Raw genomic sequence first — 12,314 nt, forward strand, 5'->3', positions numbered from 1 at the left:
TTTTTTGCGCTGGCACATTACACAATTCTGACACATTAATGTGATCAGAACTGCCTAAGGCAATGTAAATGATTGGCTGTGAGTTACCGCGTATCACACGGGCGTACAGAGCCTGCGTAATACGCGGTAACCATGCGCCATGTGAGCGCGACCTTAGTATTTTAGCACCCGCTATTTCTTTGACCCCCAATATGAAATGTATAAGAAATCAGCCCCCCTCCATTCCTGTCAGACACAGCACAGCCCGTCTGACAGGCAGAACTAGGGGAGCCTCCTGTTTGTGCTGCACACAGGGCGGTGGCACAGCCGGGGTAAGCAGCTACAGGGCTGCAGGTCGGACGAGGTACTCCAGCCGCCGGCGGACAGCCCCGGTTATGTAACGCCGCTCCGCCGAGGGCAGCCGGCTCTCCCCGCCTGTTCCTGGGTGTGTTCCCACGTCTCCTCCCTTTCCTTTCTTCTGACAAGTGGAACCGTTGCGGCTGGCAGTGACTGGCCTGTCCTCCGTGACACCGCCGCTCCCCTCACAGCACCCCGGGCGGCGGCCGTGCACAGTGCCCCACGGAGGGGCGGCGGACACCCTGCGGCAGGAGTCGCCGGTAACGGCGTGTGTGGACGGAGCTGCAGGTATTAGGGTGTGTGCTGAGCGGAGACATGACAGTATGGGGACACGGCCGGCATTACTCCTCAGTGGGGATGACACAGGTGTGGTGGGCAATGTGCAGCCGGTGAGGCCTCCCGGCACCCAAGCTGCGGACTGCACCGGGAGACAGGGTTTATGGAATGAGGAGGAGGAGGGGGGTGCTGTGTCGCGATGGAACGAGAGGGGGAGGGCTGTGTCCTGATAAAACGAGGGAGGGGGCTGTGTTGCGATGGACCGAGAGGGAGGGGGGGCTGCGTCGCGATGGACCGAGAGGGAGGGGGGGGCTGCGTCGCGATGGACCGAGAGGGAGGGGGGGGCTGCGTCGCGATGGACCGAGAGGGAGGGGGGGGCTGCGTCGCGATGGACCGAGAGGGAGGGGGGGGCTGCGTCGCGATGGACCGAGAGGGAGGGGGGGGCTGCGTCGCGATGGACCGAGAGGGAGGGGGGGGCTGCGTCGCGATGGACCGAGAGGGAGGGGGGGCTGCGTCGCGATGGACCGAGAGGGAGGGGGGGCTGCGTCGCGATGGACCGAGAGGGAGGGGGGGGCTGCGTCGCGATGGACCGAGAGGGAGGGGGGGGCTGCGTCGCGATGGACCGAGAGGGAGGGGGGGGCTGCGTCGCGATGGACCGAGAGGGAGGGGGGGGCTGCGTCGCGATGGACCGAGAGGGAGGGGGGGGCTGCGTCGCGATGGACCGAGAGGGAGGGGGGGGGCTGCGTCGCGATGGACCGAGAGGGAGGGGGGGGCTGCGTCGCGATGGACCGAGAGGGAGGGGGGGGGCTGCGTCGCGATGGACCGAGAGGGAGGGGGGGGGCTGCGTCGCGATGGACCGAGAGGGAGGGGGGGGGCTGCGTCGCGATGGACCGAGAGGGAGGGGGGGGGCTGCGTCGCGATGGACCGAGAGGGAGGGGGGGGGCTGCGTCGCGATGGACCGAGAGGGAGGGGGGGGGCTGCGTCGCGATGGACCGAGAGGGAGGGGGGGGGCTGCGTCGCGATGGACCGAGAGGGAGGGGGGGGGCTGCGTCGCGATGGACCGAGAGGGAGGGGGGGGGCTGCGTCGCGATGGACCGAGAGGGAGGGGGGGGCTGCGTCGCGATGGACCGAGAGGGAGGGGGGGGCTGCGTCGCGATGGACCGAGAGGGAGGGGGGGGCTGCGTCGCGATGGACCGAGAGGGAGGGGGGGGCTGCGTCGCGATGGACCGAGAGGGAGGGGGGGGCTGCGTCGCGATGGACCGAGAGGGAGGGGGGGGCTGCGTCGCGATGGACCGAGAGGGAGGGGGGGCTGCGTCGCGATGGACCGAGAGGGAGGGGGGGGCTGCGTCGCGATGGACCGAGAGGGAGGGGGGGGCTGCGTCGCGATGGACCGAGAGGGAGGGGGGGGCTGCGTCGCGATGGACCGAGAGGGAGGGGGGGGCTGCGTCGCGATGGACCGAGAGGGAGGGGGGGGCTGCGTCGCGATGGACCGAGAGGGAGGGGGGGGCTGCGTCGCGATGGACCGAGAGGGAGGGGGGGGCTGCGTCGCGATGGACCGAGAGGGAGGGGGGGGCTGCGTCGCGATGGACCGAGAGGGAGGGGGGGGGCTGCGTCGCGATGGACCGAGAGGGAGGGGGGGGGGCTGCGTCGCGATGGACCGAGAGGGAGGGGGGGGGCTGCGTCGCGATGGACCGAGAGGGAGGGGGGGGGCTGCGTCGCGATGGACCGAGAGGGAGGGGGGGGCTGCGTCGCGATGGACCGAGAGGGAGGGGGGGGCTGCGTCGCGATGGAACGAGAGGGAGGGGGGGGCTGCGTCGCGATGGAACGAGAGGGGGCGGGGTTAAGAGGTCGTAATTTGGCCTCTTTATTAATAATTAGCTGCCGGTTATCAGCCCCCCAGATGTGACGCGTCGGCCCGATGTCATATGGTGTAACATGTTGTTGCTGTGTTATCAGGGCTGGATACAAATGATGAAACATTTTGTAACGTGTCAGCAGGATCACACCACCATCCGTCCTAGTAGTACCAGCTGTGGCAGCGCCAACCTTAGATTGTGGCTGATCCCCAGTGCTGTAGGCAGACTGACTCCACATTCTCCGGTCTTGTCCCCTTTATAGGTCAGCAGGATGTGCGCAGCATCATGCATGTTCTACAGGATGCAGTCAGAAAGATGCATCCAGCGCTATAGCACCACAGGTCCCTGTTGACGTCTATGGGAGGTGCACAGTTCAGTGGGAAAAAAAGAACACCTCTAGACCTCATTAGGCTAGTCATTTAAATCGGGGGTGTTCGTCTGCTGCACGCAAATGTACATGCCTTCTGTGCACAAAAAGTACAAATGCGCCAAAGTGCGTGCAAGTCAACCTCGTTCATAGCGTGAAGGAGCCCTTATAGAGGCCAAAGCACAAAATTGAAATCCATGTTCCAGGGCCCGTGCGCCATACCGTCATGCCTTCCTATTCAAGTACGCCCTTGTTCCTTCAGTACAGGCCCCTAGCACTGAGATATAGCGCTGGCTACAGCTGAGTATAGGGTCACTATCCTTGCCTTTTATGAGGCCCCCAGACTCCTCCTTTAAACATGGCCTGCTTCATCTCATCTCTGTGGATGTGATTCTTCAGCTTCACACAGTTGTTGGGGATACATGGCGATTGGCTTGTGTCTATGGCGAGCGAGAGCTGTGCGGCTACTTTACCTGTCACTACCACAGAGTGAACAAGTGCCCAGGTGTCAGATGGCGGCTAGGTGTGGACTCAGTAGAGTTTAGTGATATTGCACATACAGTAAACCCTTGAGTAGCATTGCTCTTAAGTAAAGATGTTTTCCATAAAGTCGATGTGTCAGGGCAGCGGCGGTCCCTCAAATAAAGTTGCATTCCTGGCAAGTATACGTGCGTAATAAGCGCCAAGATAGTGCATGCTGCAATCTTTTTTTGCACGCTGTGTGTGAGGCACAATTGAAAGTCTTGTTAAGATTGGTGATGGGTATTACACAGTAAAATATGCTTTAGGCTGCATTCCCACGAACGTATATTGGCTCGGTTTTCACGCCGAGCCGATATACATTGTCCTCATGTGCAGGGGGGGGGGGGGGGGGGGATGGAAGAGCCAGAAGCAGGAACTGAGCTCCCGCCCCCTCTCTGCCTCCTATATTATATACTGCTGTAGTAAAATAAAAGCTGCTCTGTGATTGGTTGCTGTAGACAACAACTTTAATCCCCAGTGCTGAGAGAGAATGAAAGCTACTTATATCTAAAACGCTAAATCTGTTAGTTTGTGTCGTATACAAATCCCCATTTCTGGTCCAATTTCAGTAGAATTGTGCATTGGTTGTTGCCAATAGCAACCAATCACAGATCAGCTTTCATTTGTTGTTCTGCTGAGGTAAAAGGAAAGCTAAGCTGTGATTGGTTGCTATATATCATTCTGCTAAGGTAAAATGAAAGCTGTGCTGTGATTGGTTGCTATGGGCAACAGTTTTCAATCCTCGGTTACTCCATGAATTCCTGTCTGCGAACATACCAGTTCCTGAAACACAAATTGTCAGCGCTCAGTCTGACTCTTCTAGTGGGAATTACTTGTTGGAAATAAGCAGGAATACTAAATCGAGTACGTAGAATCCATTGGTGAAAGCAAATTTGGGGTTGCTGCAATAAAATTCAAGGAAAGGCAAAAATATGCAAATAAGGTTGCCAAGACAACAACATTTCGGATTTTTTTTTTTAGCCTGTACCCTTCTCTGGGTCGAGATTATACTGTATGCAAAATGTCATGTCAATCGGTCGTACCGTTTGTGCGTGACGCTGAAACAGACATTGACAAATATATAGAAGATTGGTAGTGGGGAGCTGAAATAGGGACGTGTTTTTTGCTGTCCATCTGCTGCCATGCTGCAGCCCTGCCGCCCTTCTGGTGGTTTGTTTACATTGCAGCAGTCACATGGTGGTTTACCCACATGACTGCTACATCCAATAGAAGGCCAGACACGGGTCGTTGTACGTGACCATAAACCTGCTGAGGCTTCTACTGCAGATCAGAAGCCCATGTGACATGTTTATGGGATGTCACCAGGCCCCAAAACCCAGTGATGTCTAATGAGGTTGCGCCAAAATGGCACATGGTAGGCATATCAAACTTAATTTGGGTCAGGAGGGCAAAACACTAAACTATGCTTGATCTGACTGTGTAAATGGAACTTAAAGGGGTTGTCCCGCGCCGAAACGGGTTTTTTTTTTTATTCAATAGGCCCCCCGTTCGGCGCGAGACAAACCCAATGCATGTGTTAAAAAAAACAAAACGTTTAGTACTTACCCGAATCCCTGCGCTGTGGCGACTTCTTCCTTACCTTACTAAGATGGCCGCCGGGATCTTCACCCACGATGCACCGCGGGTCTTCTCCCATGGTGCACCGTGGGCTCTGTGCGGTCCATTGCCAATTCCAGCCTCCTGATTGGCTGGAATCGGCACACGTGACGGGGCGGAGCTACGAGGACCAGCTCTCCGGCACGAGCGGCCCCATTCACCAGGGAGAAGACCGGAAGCACAAGCGCGTCTAATCGGGCGATTAGACGCTGAAATTAGTCGGTGCCATGGAGACGGGGACGCTAGCAACGGAGCAGGTAAGTGAATAACTTCTGTATGGTTCATATTTAATGCATGATGTATATTACAAAGTGCATTAATATGGCCATACAGAAGGGCTGAACCCCACTTGCTGCCGCGGGACAACCCCTTTAAGGGCTCCTTGTAACTGGCAATCGATTTTGTCGTAAGAAAATCTCGCCTTTGTTCCCTCGATTTTTGAGCGTCAGCCATGTTTTTTCCTGAGAATAATCTTGCATTGCTGCCGCCCGCGATTTTTACGTGCGAAAATCAATGGGTGTTTCTAATGTTAAAAACGCATCACACGAAAATCGCAAGTTTAGAAGTTGTGATGCGATAAAAGGGAGGTTCCATAAGGAAACATGGGGGATAAAGCAGAAAGATGGGGCATGGTGCGATTTTCAAACTCCACATCGCGTGAGTGAAAACATCGCAAATGGGAATGAAACCATCATTGGTTTCATAATTCAGTCTGTTTACTCACTCTCGCATCGCTCAACAAACGTGCAATTGTGAAGGCACCCTTAGGCTGCTTACACACGGCATCGCAGGCACCCTTAGGCTGCTTACACACGTCATCGCACTCAGCAACCTGCGTTATACCTACAGTTACGAGGCATTTTTCAGGCAAGAACGCAACGCATTTGTGAAATTCCGATCCTCTTATGCGATAGAGGATCGCAAGCCTTTCCCATGGATTTCAATGTGAAATCTTATGCCGCACAGCATGCCATGCATTCAAGGTCCCATTGAAGTTAATGGACAATGTGTTCCAAGGAACGCAAAGAGATAGGACCCGCCACTCATGTATATGACTCCATTCCAAAGAATTCATGCAAGACTTAGAGATAACGTTGCACATCTTGCTGCAGGGGTAAAATCACAGCCAACAACACAGATCTTCATGTATGAATGTGGACTTTGTGGTGATACTCAGTGCCAAAGACCATGACGCGAAATTTCTTGTCTCGCTGTATACTATGAGATGTAGGTCTGTTTCATCATTTTAAGTAGAACATAAATCCGTCACTAATATAAAAACGTCTTGTTAAAAAAAGCAGTACCATTTTATTTACTACTTTAGGGTAACATTCTGCAGCATTTCTGCGCTCGATGAACGAACCACAGCCATTCAATGAATCATCACGGACCACCGATGTGATATTGCTGCAATTTTCTTGCGGCAATGTTGTGTCGCCTGTGTGAAAGAGGACTTATCGCCTCTCCTGATGTCTGTTTTAATAAATCCTTGCCTCCCTTATTAAATACACTGATTGTCAAAAGAAAAAACATGCCCTAGAAAGAATTGTCGGTATCGAATGAAACTTTCTCTGTGTGATTGTACCATTGATATAAGTGAATACAATATCAGAGCAAAAGAATAATTTATTACAGAAAACTGACCGCTTGAAGGGAGGCCCTAGTACCCTGTTGTACCGCTTCTAGCTTGGATACAAGATGTGATATGGGCGGGCATGGAGGCTCTAGTACCCTGTTGCACCGCCTCTAGCTTGGATACAAGATGTGATATGGGCGGGCATGGAGGCTCTAGTACCCTGTTGCACCGCCTCTAGCTTGGATACAAGATGTGATATGGGCGGGCATGGAGGCTCTAGTACCCTGCTGTACCGCCTCTAGCTTGGATACAAGATGTGATATGGGCGGGCATGGAGGCTCTAGTACCCTGTTGCACCGCCTCTGGCTTGGATACAAGATGTGATATGGGCGGGCATGGAGGCTCTAGTACCCTGCTGTACTGCCTCTAGCTTGGATACAAGATGTGATATGGGCAGGCATGGAGGCTCTAGTACCCTGTTGTACCGCCTCTAGCTTGGAAACAAGATATGATATGGGCATGCATGGAGGCTCTAGTACCCTGTTGTACCGCCTCTAGCTTGGAAACAAGATGTGATATGGGCGGGCATGGAGGCCCTAGTACCCTGTTGTACCGCCTCTAGCTTGGATACAAGATGTGATATGGGTGGGCATGGAGGCTCTAGTACCCTGTTGTACCGCCTCTAGCTTGGATATAAGATGTGATATGGGTGGGCATGGAGGCTCTAGTACCCTGTTGTACCGCCTCTAGCTTGGATATAAGATGTGATACGGGTGGGCATGGAGGCTCTGGTACCCTTTTGAGCCGCCTCTGGCTTGGATTCAAGATGTGATACGGGTGGGCGTGGAGGCTTTGGTACCACTGTCCGTACCCAAACAAAACCTGGATTTGTTGCAGAAGACAACCTGGCTCCACTCCGTAGCAGTCCAGTTTAGTTGTTCACTAAATGACTGCAAACTACGACGGTGGGTGTTAAAGGCAGAACACGTAATGGGCGCCGTGAAACCAAATGTCCATGTTAAGATGATGCCACCGGTCTCTGGATGGCAGACAATAAAACACTTGGAGCTGCTTGTGCTGCTTGTTCCTCTCCACTAATAGTCTGTCAGGGGGATCCTGAGACCGGTAACTATGGGACCCAGTAGGTGTGTGAGGGTATGCACACAACACTTCTCAACAGTTTGGTCAGAGCGGCCCAGGTGGCGGGCAACTTGTTGAAACAACACCCAGCTTTCTTGCATTCCAATAATGCGCCCTCCTCAAACTTTAACTGGGTGAAATCTCTTTGATTACGTTATAGAAGCGTTTAGTGGTCAACGAGCTCTACACAAGCGGTACAAGTAGTCCCTACACACAAGTAGTCCCTACACACAAGTAGTCCCTACACACAAGTAGTCTCTGAGGTTCCAGTGCAGATGTGAAACCACCCTTACAGGCAGTTCCGTCTAGGTTTGTGTCATGTGGAGAGCAAGCATGGCGATGCAGAAGTGTCTAAAATGTTCAAGGGGGCTATGAATGTAGATGTGAACAAGTTGAGCTCTGAAGTCTTTGCTTGTTTCTCTTATTCTTTCACTGCAGTTGAAGTGGCCTTATTGATTTGTAAGCTTATATGTGTAGGTCTTGCCTATTGTCTCATGCTATGTGTATGTTATGAATGTATTACAATCTTCACCTGAGGATGGTACAGTAGACATAAGTGTTACAGCGCTGTTCTACATGACTTTTCTCTCATTTGTCTGCATGATGCAAATGACTGTGCCCTGATTTGCTAAAGATAGTACAGAGCCCAGAGATGATGGTAATTGTCCTCATGCAGATGTCTCAGCCACAGAGAGGACTGGCACTGGACACTGTAACGGTTTCATGTGAGGCTGGTTGTTTTGGGATACAATTGTCATGAATGGTGTTACATTGTTTCTATTGTGTATTTTCATGTTTGCTGTGTATGGATGGGTGCTGTGTACAACTATGTATGCAGGTTGTCTCCTATCAGCTGGATGCTACTGGAAAGCCCAGAGCAGAATGTTAGCCTGAATCAATGAGAACATTCCTGTTTGTAGCATCTCCATCCTGTCCTGGCTAGTCTGTGTCCTGCTTTACCTTCAGCTCTATGTACTATACAGTATGTACTCAGAGCTTTATCACTGGCGAACATGCTTGTCTGATGCTTCTGGTAAGACTATCAGGATGATGAAATATCTCATCTGACCTGTGTCCAAGACTTCAAGGTGACATGGCATGTGATTCTTGTTTTGTAACGAAAATGTATCTCCAGATACTAAACCTAATGACGTATTGCCCACCAGTCATCATGTCGGGTTCTGAAAACTGGTTTTATTAAATCGGAGTAAATATTTTTCTGTAACTTTTATCTCCCCCCCCCCCCCCCCCCCAAAAAAAAAATTTTAAAGATAGATAAACATCAAAAATTTGCAGTAGCAAGTGTGTTGCACTGGGGTCCACTGTACCCTGGGACATGCCTTGATGGACTGCCTGTCAGAATGTAGTATAATGTAATATTGTGGTGTTGCATTATATTGTATGAGCGATCAAACAATCGCAAGTTTAAATCCCCTATGGGAACTAAAAACATAACTAAAAAAATTAAAAATGTAAAAAAAAAAAAAGCTTTATTAGAAAACAAAAAGGGTAATAAAAGCTTAAGCCTCGGGTCAGACGAGACGTATTCCCAGGGGAAATCTCATGGTTTTTGCCGCAACAAAAAACTACAAAATTTCCGCTGGGAAAGCGCTGCTTCAAAACCCGTGGCAGTTAGAGAGGAGCATGGCCGCAACAGAAAAAAAAATAGACCAAATAGTAACAAAATTTGATGTTTAAAAAAAAATAAAATGAATGGTACCAATAAAAACTACAGTTTGGCATGCAAGATACCAAGCCCTCACATGGTCATGTCAACGCAAAAATAAAAGTTACGGTTTCAAATTGATGATCAAATTGATGGTACCAGAAAATATACATCATAAATATTTAGGTATATTCGTAATCTTAGCAACCCGCAGGAAAAAAAACTAGATAGATTTGTTTAAGTTTTTCCACTTTTGCGCAATAACCCACCCCCCCCCCCCCCTATTTTTTCCTGCATTGTTGCATTCAAAGTCACATAACTTCCCCCCTCCCCCACTGAGGGGGCTCTCAGAGGGCTCGTTTTTGCATACAAGCTGTAATATTTATTTTACTTTTTTAATTGACTTTTTTTTGACTGTTTTCACTATACAGGATAAAGTACGTTCAGTTTATTGTACAGGCCGTTGTGGATAAGATGATGCAGAATACGCATCACTAAAATACGTGTTTTTTTTTCTTTGCTTAGTCATTTTTGTTTTTATACAAGCAGAGGAAAGGGTGCAAAAAAGGGTTTTCTGTTACTATTTTTATCTTATTTTTCATGTCCCTGTTTGACTGGAACCAGAAAAGCTGTGATCACTCTGATAATGCATTGCTATTGTATGTGTGTGTGTGTGTATATGTGTGTATATGTGTGTATATATATATATATATATATATATATATATATATATATATATATATATATATTAGTTGATGCTACACAGCGGTTGTGGCACAGATTCTCAGGCCGCTCTCACACATACATAATTATTTTTGACGTGACATTGCCTCTTTTTTCCAATCGATTGCTGAATAAGTCTTCTCGTTGTTCTCCTAATAGTTGTAATAAATGGCAGAATACATTTTTCATGTTGTATTAGTTCTAATCAATTGATTATTTACCACGTTGTTATTACAGCATAAATCATTTTTCACCGTGTAAAAAATTGTTTTTCTAGAAAGGGTTAATGTTGTTCATGATGCACCATGCTTCTCATTGGCTGCAACCTAGCGCAGTATTGCATTTTTTTTGTGGTGCGTGCAAGTAAAATAGTGCAGGTGACCTTAACCCCTTAGGCCTCCTTCACATGGGCGACCATGCATCGCCGCGAGAAATTCGCAGCGATGCTGCACCGTGCGATATCGCTGCACCTTCTCGCGATAATACCGTGACTTTGTAGCATCACATGTGAGGATTTTTTTTGGAGGGTAGGGGGGCTTGAAATATCAGCCCTACCCTGAAAATAAGCTGTAACTGAAGAAAAAAAAGTATACATCAACTCTCCTGCACTGTCTAGGGCGTCGCAGCAGCTTCCTCCCAGGTCCAGGCACTGATCATCTGGTTCATCATTTCATCTTCTGGCCGGGAATTGAAAAATCCCTGGCTGCTGAAAGCGCTGGCTGTGATTGGCTGACTCTTACAGCCAATCACAGCCAGTGCTCTCTGTCTGGTATTGCTCTTGCGAACGTGCCTTTTTACGTGGATGTGAGGCATTTTCCCCATCCCTTCTGTGCAGTAGCGATCCTCCGGCGCAGCTTTCAGGTGCATTAGAGGGTCAGCAAGTGTGTTTTCCCGTTATGTTCAATAGAAAGCATTGCATCGCACTCTTGTGTACATCCTTGACCGTATGAATCTGGCCTAGGGGTATATTCACACCGAATTTTTGCAGCGCAATCCGTCGTGAATCTGCATAGTCTATATGGCGCTTCTTTTCTTGCGCACTGTCGATTCCTGCCGTAGCTTTTAGCTGTGGAATATACATGTAAAAATCCAAGTCTGATTCCTTTGTATGGACAGTTGGACATACCCTTCAGTCTTTGTTTTGGTTACTGTTTTTAAAGCCTTTCAGTGCATCGGGATCAGTGGATTTACTGAGGTCCTAACGCCACTCTTAACATTTTAATATATACTTCTACTCTGCATGAAATAACAATTCTGAAGCATATTTTTCTTAAGCAGTTAGTGGTCTCTAATACACCTTTAAGGGTGGCTTTACATGAGCGTGTTTTTGTTCAAGCATATGTGCACACAAAAACACGCGTCTATTAGCCCCAATGCATTCCCTTTGGTGTGTTAACACCTCCAATAGACTAAGTTATGGGGGGGCCGTGGGGGTGTACTTTTTATACTTACCCGGCTCCCCGGTTTCCCGCTGTCACACTTGAAGTCAACGTTTGGTCTGTGAGCATGACTCTTTTCTTCACTCAGTGCATGCACACTCCAATAGAGACCAGTATATAATAATAATCTTTATTTATATAGCGCGAACATATTTCACAGCGCTTACAAAATGGAGGGAACAGATACAAAAAAAAACAGATACAAAAACCACAGTTACATATAGTAATCAGTTGATGGAAACAGTGGGGGTGAGGGACTTCCTCCGATGAGCTTACATATACAAATAATGGGGTGATATAGAAGGTAGAGGGGTTGGAGATGTGCACGGTGTGGACTCGTAGACAATGGTCAGACTTAAGCCATATTGTGGCTTAATCGTTATGACTGCAGGGGGTGGTTGACTGCAGCTAGCAAGGATTGCACTCAGTAGGACAACGGACCATGTTATCAGAGGGAGTACAGAGGGGGTTTGGTTTAGGGGATATGGTATGCCTCCCGGAAGAGATGTGTTTTTAGAGCACGCCTGAAGTCGTGTATGTCAGGGATTGCCCGGATAGATTTGGGTAGCGCGTTCCAGAGTGCTGTTCCAGAGAAGTCTTGGAGGTGGGAATGAGCGGTTCGAATTAAAGGGCCACGTAGTCTGATTTCATTAGCAGGGCTGGGCGGATTGAGATGAGGGAGGCCATGCAGGACGGCGCAGTGCTATGGAGAGCTTTATGAATGAAGGTAGTGAGTTTGAATTGAATTCTATATTTGACGGGCAGTCAGTGCAGTGACTGGCACAGGGCAGAGGCA

The 12,314-nt window shown here is 49.7% G+C and overlaps 1 protein-coding gene across 7 annotated transcripts in view; it reads left to right on the forward strand.

Annotated features, from left to right (window-relative positions):
- Nucleotides 1-469: 469 nt before the first annotated feature.
- HERC1 (HECT and RLD domain containing E3 ubiquitin protein ligase family member 1) overlaps nucleotides 470-12,314 on the forward strand; it is a 138,312-nt gene continuing 126,467 nt past the window's right edge. For all 7 annotated transcript variants that reach the window (XR_010790360.1, XM_066592289.1, XM_066592291.1 and 4 more), the window contains exon 1: nucleotides 470-624. The gene's annotated coding sequence lies outside the window, so the exon portion shown is untranslated. The remainder of the gene's footprint in view (nucleotides 625-12,314) is intronic.

This window comes from Eleutherodactylus coqui, chromosome 2, assembly GCF_035609145.1.
Source record: "Eleutherodactylus coqui strain aEleCoq1 chromosome 2, aEleCoq1.hap1, whole genome shotgun sequence".
Taxonomy (NCBI): domain Eukaryota; kingdom Metazoa; phylum Chordata; class Amphibia; order Anura; family Eleutherodactylidae; genus Eleutherodactylus; species Eleutherodactylus coqui.